Genomic DNA, 10,472 nt, shown 5'->3' with positions numbered 1-10,472 from the left:
AAATCTTATACCAACAAGTCAAATCTTGGTCAAACTTTTCAAATTTCAAGCTTCAAACTGAGAACTGTTCTTCCAAATTCATTCTGATTACCCTAAAAACCAAAACCAACGATTTACATAAGTCATAATACATCACGCGGGTTAAGTCATGCCCGATAACTAACGAGAAAAGTGCAAAAGCTCAAAACCACTGGTCGGGTCATTACAGAACCAGGCCTCGCAATTGCGAAGCTCACAAATGCGAACCAGGCCTTGCATTTGCAAACCTGTGCATGGTTTGCTTACCTCGCAATTGTGAACAAATCATCGCAATTGCGATACTGGCCCTCCCCTGATGACTTCGCATTTACGAAAGAAGGTTCGCAATTGCGAACACTGGCAGGCCTGGGCTTTCTTCACAAATGCGATCAAGCCCTCGAAATTGCCAAACCCGTTGGGCTCGCAATTGCGAAGCCTAACCTTGTAATTGCGAGATCAGAGCCTGCAACACAACTGAATCTGCAACAGTCATTTCTCTAAGTCCAAATTCATTCCGTGGCCTATCCAAAACTCACCCGAGCCTTCGGGGCTCCAAACCAAATATGCACGCAAGTCCAAAAATATCATATGAACTTGCTCGTGAGATCAAATCATCAAAATAACATCAACAACTATGAATTAAACCTCAAATATATGAAATCACTCAAGAACATCAAAATTCTCATTTTCTCAATTAAAGGTCCGATTTATACTAAACGAACTCCGATTCTTACCAAACTTCACAAATTCAACTTAATTATTATATAAGACCTATATCGGGCTCCGGAACCAAAATACGGGCCCGATACCATCAATATCAATCATCTTTTCCTTTCCAAAAACTCTTATAATTTCAGTTAAATAATTTCTTTCAAAAATTTATTTCTCGGGCTTGGAACCTCGGAATTCGATTCCGGGCGTACGCCCATGTCCCATATTTTACTACGGATCCTAGAGACTATCGGATCACGAGTCCGGGTCCGTTTACCAAAAATATTGACCAAAGTCAACTTTAATCAATTTTAAAGGTCATTTTCCTTATTTTACTTAGTTTTCACATAAAAGCTTTCCAGAAATGCGCTGGACTGAGCACGCAAATTGAGGTGAGACAAAAAAAGGTTTTTAAGGCCTCGGAACACATGATTTATTTTCAAAACAAGTGATGACCTTTTGGGTCATCACATTTATTTAGTATATTTTTTGTATAGTGACAATCTATTTTGTATATATATTTTATATATGCATTTGAAAGGTCAATCATAGTTGTGTATTAATCTTACTATGACATATAATCTATCACAACTCTTCTTGTTATATAGTTGTATGATCCTCATTCTTTTGAGAACTCGAAGTCTATTGTAACAAATAAGCCCTTGGAGTAATGTACAATTGAATGGAATCAGCTTTCAAGCTTGAAGCTTTTGAGGCGTTCTAGTTTTTGTCAATTTTTTTGTCCTACGCTTATACAAAAAGAAGAAGAGAAAGAAATAAAAGAGGGTACAAACCATTAGCATATTCCAAATGTTTGCCTACCTTTGGCAGGAGGGAAGTCTAAACGTGGCCCCAAACACCTTGCAACTACAAGACACCAGCTCATTTTACAGAATTGATTCTCTTTATTTGAACCTTATCCCTTCTGATTCGATATTTACGAATGAAATTTTAATCCGTAACTTCAAATAGAGATAGTAATTGAAGTAAATAAGTGAATTTGTTAGGTTGTAATTCGATTGATGAACAACCCTTGAAAAGAGCTTTCGATTCTCGTAAATAAAAAAGCTTTTGGTGGAGAGCATTTTATCATCTTTAGTCGACTTATCGGCGTGAATACAAGTGCCTAAAGGAACAAAAAAATCAAATGATCCTAAATGAAGTAATTTGTCATAATAGTATGCACTTTTTTTTAATTTTTTTTTTTTTTTTACAGTATGAACTGACTACATGGTATGATGGTAAGAATAGTAACACGTGCTTGAACGGTTATATAGTAGCATGATAAATAACGACACCATAATTAAAAAGGATGATGAGATTCTGAGTGGAAGAGTGAAATTAATTACTTAATTAATACCTTTTTTGAAAAATTACTTATTTAAAAATTATATAGAAAGTACCCTAAATTCCATGTTTTGTGTAATAAAAAAGGTTTTAAAAAATTATAACCAAAGAGCATTTTATCATTTTAAATAATACCTTAAAACTATTTGTTGGTTAGCATATATTATTTGTTTTTGGCTACAAATTGTAATGTAAACTATGGCCATCAACTCATATATGTTTTGGCCGAGCAACCACTTATATCAGAAGCTATAGTAAAAATTACCTATTTTTTTTTTGTTGCCTATGTTGAGATTTGAATCTTGATAGAAAAATTGTCTAAAATGGTCCATTATGTTTGAAGATGAGTTTAAAATACTTTTAAATATATATATATATGCGCTTGGGCATTTTTATCATTTAAATTTGTCAAAAGTGAGTAGTTTTAGTAGCTTCTAATATTTATAAATGTTGATTATTAAATTTAATGAGAACCATAAATAGAAATTAACATAGAAAGTAAAAGTTCGAATAAAGGGATCAAACATAGTTTATAATTAACGGATTGTCCATCATTTAACATTGAGAAGCTAATTGCCAGAAAAAGGAATTACAATATCTTTCCTAGTATAAATCAACGACAACATACGTTTTTTCTACCTTTGGATGTTTTTCTTGTTCTTCAATAAACCCTGAAATTATATCCAGGAACAAAAGGTCAGATATAAAAAAATATATATAAAATAAAAGTCCAAACCAAAGAAATGTAATAAACATGAAGGGTATATACCTCTATTGATAATATATAAATTGAAGATTGAGTGTGTTTTTCTAAGAGATTTTTCAATTTTCACTTCTCAAATATGTATAGGAGTATCTTTTTTTCTAATGGCTATTTCTCGATATAGCATTTATAGGACTTTCAGTTAAGAAGCACTTTTAGGTTGACCAAATTTTTTATTAGTTTATCCTTAATATCTTTTGCAATCTCCAAAATGCCATTCTAATAAAAACAAAAAATATCTCCATTTTGCTTCCATCGTTAGTCTTTCATAGTTTTATGGCCAATTCTAATATTTGAATACTTTTTTGGCAAACAGATTAACTATTTACTATCAATTTCACCACTTATATATATATATATATATATATATATATATATATATATATATATTCAAACATGTAATTCTTTATTTATAAAATAAACTTTAACACTTAAAGTGACTTTTAATACTTGATACTTATTAGTTACTTTTAATCATCCAAGCCAGACCTGCTCTTGATCCGCTTATATATATATCACTACACCTCATTTATTAGTCAGATGTTGTCATGACTCTAAACCCGAACCCGGTAATGATGATACCTCTCATGGAGACAAGGCCAGCCGACACACACACCCAATTCATTTTAAGCAATTAAAATAATACAATTAAGTCTTTGACATAATAATAATCCCAAAATAAAGGTGAATAATACAATTTGCGGAATGGACATAGCCCGACATCGGGGTGTCACCAGTCATGAGCATCTACTAACCAATTAAAACAGGAAGAGTCTACATAGTCTATTACAGAACTAAAACAAGAGAAAATAAGATAGGGGGAGAAGCACTGGGCTGCGAACACCGAGCAGCTACATAGTAAATCTTCGAACCGCTTGAGCTGGAAGGAATCAACACTCGCTAGCGGGACCTGAAGTACCTGAATCTGCACACAGGGTGCAGGGAGTAAAGTGAGTATTCCAATTCAGTGTGTAATAATAATAAATGAAGACTGAGCGTAAGAAATCACGTAAAAACACAACAACATGCTATACAGAGGCAGAGTAAAACCAGCAAGTGTAGTAAAACAACGAAATCTCTTAAAAACATCTTAGCTCAGTTTAAGCTTCTTTAAAATACCTTTTTAACAGTTAAACAAGTAAATGACAGGCAGCTAGAAAAGATAAACACATAAAAACCGCCCCTCGGGCACAATACCAACAGAATCAGCCCCTCGGGCAACAACATGGAATAACACCAGCCCCTCGGGCTATATCTCATATCATAATGGGTACCCGCGCTCATTGGGGGTGTACAGACACCGGGAGGGGCCCCTTACGACCCAAGTGCAATATCAAGCCATCTCGTGGCATAATCAATAGGCTCTCGGCCTCATATCAACAAGCCACCTCGTGGCGTACAATCTCAGGCCCTCGGCCTCATAATCATAATCAGTGTATCACTGCTGCAACGTGCAGCCCGACCCAAAGTATCCTCATAACACAGGACCTCGGCCTTACTCAGTCAGAATCTCATAAGCTACTCGGGTAATAGTAAAACATGATGCTCAGCCCAAAATATGACGATAGCAAATAGTTTTCAATCAAATACGTGGTAAAATAGTCATTCGGGGTGGACTAAGTCACAATCCCCAACGGTGCACGACCCCACGCTTGTCATCTAGCATGTGCATCACCTCAATATAGCACAACATGTGTAATCCGGGGTTTCATACTGTCACGACCCCGGTTCGTCCTCCGTGAACCATCATGACGGCACCTAGTCTCTACGACTAGTAAGCCTAATTTGCAGAAGAAAAAACAAAATTTGCGGAAATAAATAATTTTAAAACACAAATAAAGTAGAAATAGTGTTTAAATGTGCCGCTCGGCATACACCATGTTTAACTCTTAATACCAAAACATAAATCCAAGACTCGGAAACTCACGAATCACAAGCTGAGATCAATACTACATAGCTCTAATTCCGGAATGTCTAATAAGAACAAAAAAAGTACAGAAGGGCTAAATACTAAAAGCAGGAATAAAAAGGGACTTCTCGGTCTGCGGACGCGGCAGATGTACCTCGAAGTCTCTAGAGCAGTCGCCTCCTCAAAGATGATAGGCATGAGTAGCGGTACTTGGATCTGCACATGAAAAACATGCACAGAAAAGGCATGAGTACACCATAGCGGTACTTAGTAAGTGTCAAGCCTAACCTCGGTTGGGTAGTGACAAGGAATGTTAGGGCCCTACTGAGATTAAATAAATATAAAGATGACAGGATAAGATAAGTAGTACAATTGAGAGTCTACAGTAAGAATCTACACAGGATAATAAGAATACAATAACGGAAACAAAGATGAAGGCAAACCACAAGGAAGTAACCGGGGATCTCTCAGTATCCCGTGGATCTCTTACTACCCTCAATATATGCCAGGGATCTCTTGGTATCCCGAGGATCTCTCGGTATCCTCAATATATGCTAGGGATCTCTTGGTATCCCGAGGATATCTCGGTATCCTCAATATATACTAGGGATCTCTTGGTATCCCAAGAATCTCTGGGTATCCTCAATATACGTTCCAGGGATCTCTTGGTATCCCTCACCTCAGTCCAGATCATAAATACATACAGGGGATCTCTCGGGATACCGTCCCGTAGTCCCAAATTAAAAACACATAAAAGCAACACAAGAATACTCAATTAAATGCAAATTTCGTACCAAGTAAGCAGTTAATTCTAACCTAACATGCTTCACGTAATGCAATTAAATCAGTTTAAACAAATAGGCAATTATGTCAACTAAACATGCTTTTCTAAACTGCAACAGGTTAAATTCGCAGGTAGAATAAAGCAGGAAAAAGGAACTCAATTGAAATACTTAAAGTAAAACCGGATTTCAACAATTAGCACAAGTACACACTCGTCACCTTACGTACAAGGCATTTCAATTATCAAATATATCATATCTTAAGGGGAAGGTCCCCCATACAAGGTTAGACAAGCAACTTACCTCGAACCGGCTCAAAATCAACCCAACACCTCGTCTTTGCCACGAGTACTCGACTCCAAATGGCCCAAATCTATTCAATTCAATTGCATAATGTAAATAACACTTCAAGTAACTGATTCTACAATTAATTCTAAGCTAATACGCAAAATTATGTAAAATGACCAAAACGCCCTCGGGCCCGCATCTCAGAATTGGGTAAAATTTATAGTTTTAGAATTCTCACACTCTCACGAGTCTAACCATACCAAAATTATCCAAATCGGATGTCAAATTCATTTATCCTCGAACGAGCATATAGACATACCTGAAGTAGTAAAAAGACGAGGGTAATGGCTGCGCATATCCTGCTCGGTCTCCCAGGTCGCCTCCTCGATCGACTGACCCCGCCACAGGACCTTCACTGATGCAATGTTCTTTGACCTCAATTTTCAAACCTGCCTGTCCAATAGTGCCACTGGCTCCTCAATATAAGATAGATCCTTGTCTAACTGGACTGAACTGAAATCCAACACGTACGACGGATCGCCGTGATACCTCCGGAGCATCGAAACATGAAATACTGGATGAAATTCTACCAAGCTAGGAGGTAAGGCAAGCTTATAAGCAACCTCCCCAACATGCCTCAATATCTCAAAAGGGCCAATAAGCCTCGGACTCAACTTCCCTTTCTTCTCGAATCTCATAACGCCCTTCATAAGCGAAACCCGAAGCAGAACCCGCTCTCCAACCATATAGGAAACATCACGAACCATTCGGTTCGCATAATTCTTCTGTCTAGACTGGGCTGTGCGGAGTCTATCCTGAATCACCTTAACCTTCTCCAAAGCATCCTGAACCATGTCTGTGCCCAATAATTTGGCCTTACCCGGCTCAAACCAACCCACCGGGGATCTACACCGTCTCCCATATAAAGCTTCATACGGTGCCATATGAATACTGGACTGATAGCTATTGTTGTAAGCAAACTCCGGCAATGGCAAGAACTGATCCCAAGACCCTCCAAACTCAATCACACACGCACGAAGCATATCCTCAAGAATCTGAATAGTGCGCTCGGACTGTCCGTCCGTCTGAGGGTGAAATGATGTACTCAACTCTACCCGAGTACCTAACTCATGCTGAACGGCTCTCCAAAACCATGATGTGAATTGGGTACCTCTATCTGAAATGATGGAAATCGGAATACCATGCAGGCGAACAATCTCCCAAATATAGATCTCCGCCAGTCGCTCCGAGGAATAAGTAGTACACACAGGAATAAAGTGAGCGGACTTGGTTAGCCGATCCACAATCACCCAAATATCATCAAACTTCCTCAACGTCCATGGGAGCCCAACTACAAAGTCCATGGTGATCCGCTCCCATTTCCACTCCGGAATCTCTATCTGCTGAAGCAACCCACCCAGTCTCTGGTGCTCATACTTCACCTGCTAACAGCTGAGACACCAGGCTATGAATCCAACTATATCTTTCTTCATCCGCCTCCACCAATAGTGCTGTCTCAAATCTTGATACATCTTCGCGGCACCCGGATGAATGGAATACCGCAGCTATGAGCCTCCTCTAGAATCAACTCTCGAAGCCCATCAGCATTGGGTACACAAATCCGACTCTGCATCCTCAAAACTTCATCATCACCAATAGTCACATCCCTAGCATCACCGTGCTGAACCTTGTCCTTGAGGACAAGCAAATGAGGTCCATCATACTGTCGCTCCCTGATACGATCAAATAAGGAAGACCGAGAAACCACACAAGCTAGAACCCGACTGGGCTCCGAAAGATCCAATCTCACAAACTGACTGGCTAAGGCCTGAATCCATCGCCATAGGCCTGTCTGATGCTGGTAAATAAGCCAAACTCCTAAACTCTCTGCCTGGCGACTCAAAGCATCGGCCACCACATTGGCCTTGCCCGGGTGATACAAAATAGTGATATCATAGTCCTTTAGCAACTCTAACCACCTCCTCTGGCGCAAATTTAGATCCTTTTGCTTGAACAAGTGCTGTAAGCTCCGATGTTCAGTATAAATCTCCCAAGGCACACCATATAAGTAATGGAGCCAAATCTTCAGGGCGTGAACAATGGCAACTAACTCAAGGTCGTGAACGTGGTAGTTCTTCTCATGTATCTTCAACTGTCTGGACGCGTAGGTAAGCACCCTACCATCCTGCATCAAAACAATTCTAAGGCCAACCCTCGAGGCATCACAATAGACCGTATAAGACCCCGAACCTGTAGGCAGTATCAAAATTGGGGTTGTGGTCAAAGCTGTCTTGAGCTTCTGAAAGCTCGTCTCACACTCCGCCGTCCACTAAAACGGAGCACCCTTTTGGGTCTACCTGGTCATGGGGGTTGCAATCAATGAAAACTCCTCCACAAAATGATGGTAGTAACCCGCCAAACCAAGGAAACTGCGGATCTCTATAGCTGAGGATGGTCTGGGCCAACTCTATACGCCTCTATCTTCTTCCGATCCACTTGAATACCCTCACTCGATACCACGTGACCTAAGAATGACACTAAATCCAACCAAAAATCACATTTCGAGAACTTAGCATATAACTTCTTCTCTCTCAGAGTCTGAAGCACAGTTCTCAGGTGCTGCAAATGATCTTCCCGACTCCGGGAATACACCAAACTATCATCAATAAAGCCAATGACAAACGAGTCAAGATACGACCGGAACACACTGTGCATGAAATGCATAAAGGCTGCTGGGGCATTGGTCAACCCAAATGACATAACAAGGAACTCGTAATGACCATATCGAGTCCTGAAAGCAGTTTTCGGGATATCTAGCTCCCGAATCTTCGACTGATGGTAACCTGAGCGCAAATCAATCTTAGAAAACACATGTGCGCCCTGAAGCTGGTCAAACGGATCATCAATACGAGGCAAAGCATAACGGTTCTTAACTGTCACTTTGTTCAACTGGCGATAATCAATACACATACGTATAGAACCATCATTTTTCTTCACAAACAAGACAAGAGCACCCCCAAAGTGATACACTGGGTCAAATAAAACCCTTATCAAGCAATTCCTGTAACTGATCCTTTAACTCAGGAGGGGCCATACGATACGGAGGAATATAAATGGGCTGAGTGCTCGGCAATAGATCAATGCCAAAATCAATATCTCTATCTGGTGGCATGCTTGGAAGGTCGGCTGGAAATACATCAGCAAAATCCCGTACTACTGGAAATGAATCAACTGAAGGGGTATCAATACTGACATCTCTTACATAAGCTAAATACGCGTCATACCCCTTCTCAACCATACGCTGAGCTTTAAGAAAAGAAATAACTCTACTGGGAGTATGATCTAAAGTACACCTCCACTCAACACACGATACATCTGGCATAGCCAGCGTCATGGTTTTGGCGTGACAATCAAGAATAGCATAATAGGGCGACAACCAGTCCATGCTTAAGATAATATCAAAATCAACCATATTGATCAACAATAAATCGGGTCTGGTCTCAAAACCACTAAGAGCAACCAAACACGACCGATAGACGCGGTCCACAATAAGAGAATCTCCCACAAGAGTAGAAACATAAATATGGGAACTCAAAGAATCTTGAGATACACCCAAATGCGGAGCAAAATAAGAAGACACATAAGAGTAAGTAGAGCCTGGATCAAATAGAACCGATGCATCTTTGTGGCAAACTAATATAATACCTATGATGACAGAATCAGAGGAAACAACCTCGGTACAGGCAGGAAGGGCATAGTATCTGGCCTGGACTCCCCCTCTAGGGCGACCTCTACCTCCCCGACCTCTACCTTTAGCTGGCTGAGCAAGTGGGGTAGCAACTGGAGCTGTAATCATGGCTTGTGAACTCTGCGGGGCACATTGTGGCTGAGAAGTCTATGGAGGTGCACTCCTCCCAAGTCTAAGGAAATCCCTCACCACGTGGCGTGTGTCACCACACTCAAAACAAGTTCTGGGAGGACGTGGCGGCTGTGACTAGCTCGGGACAGGTCTGCCGGACTAACCTCTGAAAGCACCCCGCGTAGGAGGCGCGCTAGAACTGCATAATAAGGCTTCTGAGGCCTAGGAGGAGCTGGAATACCACTGGCTGCTAGAAGAGCTGAATGAACAGGGCGACCCATATAACCCCTACCATGACGACCTGCAGCTGGGGTACGGGCACCAGAATAATGGCTCGACTCTCGAGACCTCTTGGCCTCCCTCTACTCTCTCCCCCTAGCATGCATACCCTCAATCATCCTAGCAATGCTCACCACCTGCTGATAAGAAATATCCATCTCTAACTCACGAGCCATGCTACATCTGATGCTGGGAATAAGGCCCTCAATAAACCGATGAACCCTCTCGTGGACAGCAGAAACCAAGGCTGGTGCGTGCCTAGCCAAGCTGGTGTAATGGACATCATACTTTGAGACAGTCATAGCACCCTGGTGCAAATGCTTAAACTCTGCGTGCCATGCGTCCATGAGGCTCTGAGGAACATACTCCCTCAGGAACAGATCTGAAAACTGAGCCCAAGGCAGTGAAGCAGCCTCATCTGGACTGTCTAACTCATAGGTGCGCCATCACTCATAGGCGGCTCCTCGAAGCTGGAAGGTAGTGAAAGAAACCCTGCTCGATCCTGAGATACCCATG

This window comes from Nicotiana sylvestris, chromosome 8, assembly GCF_000393655.2.
Source record: "Nicotiana sylvestris chromosome 8, ASM39365v2, whole genome shotgun sequence".
In the NCBI taxonomy this organism is placed as follows: domain Eukaryota; kingdom Viridiplantae; phylum Streptophyta; class Magnoliopsida; order Solanales; family Solanaceae; genus Nicotiana; species Nicotiana sylvestris.
This window is presented reverse-complemented; position numbering follows the sequence as displayed.